Consider the following 331-nt stretch of genomic DNA (forward strand, 5'->3'; position numbering starts at 1 on the left):
CTTGAAAAAAGAGTTTTAAAACTAATAGGATATAATCCTCTAATTTTCTCCTAATTAGTTCGTATTCATTCCATAAATTTCTCCTATATTTTTGTCTCATCATATTCTCTCCTTTTAAAATTCATAAATACTATTATAAGTACCCTTATTTTCTCTCTTATTTTTTCAAACTCCATTACTTAATTGAATTCACTCCATTATCTAAATCAATTTGTATATCATATTTAAATACAATTCATACACAAATATATGTTTGTATATAATGTGGTATAAAAAATTATGTAAATCAATTTATATATCATATCAAAACATATATATATATATATATATA

The sequence above is a fragment of the Solanum tuberosum genome, unplaced genomic scaffold (genome assembly GCF_000226075.1).
Source record: "Solanum tuberosum cultivar DM 1-3 516 R44 unplaced genomic scaffold, SolTub_3.0 scf00037, whole genome shotgun sequence".
Taxonomy (NCBI): Eukaryota; Viridiplantae; Streptophyta; class Magnoliopsida; order Solanales; family Solanaceae; genus Solanum; species Solanum tuberosum.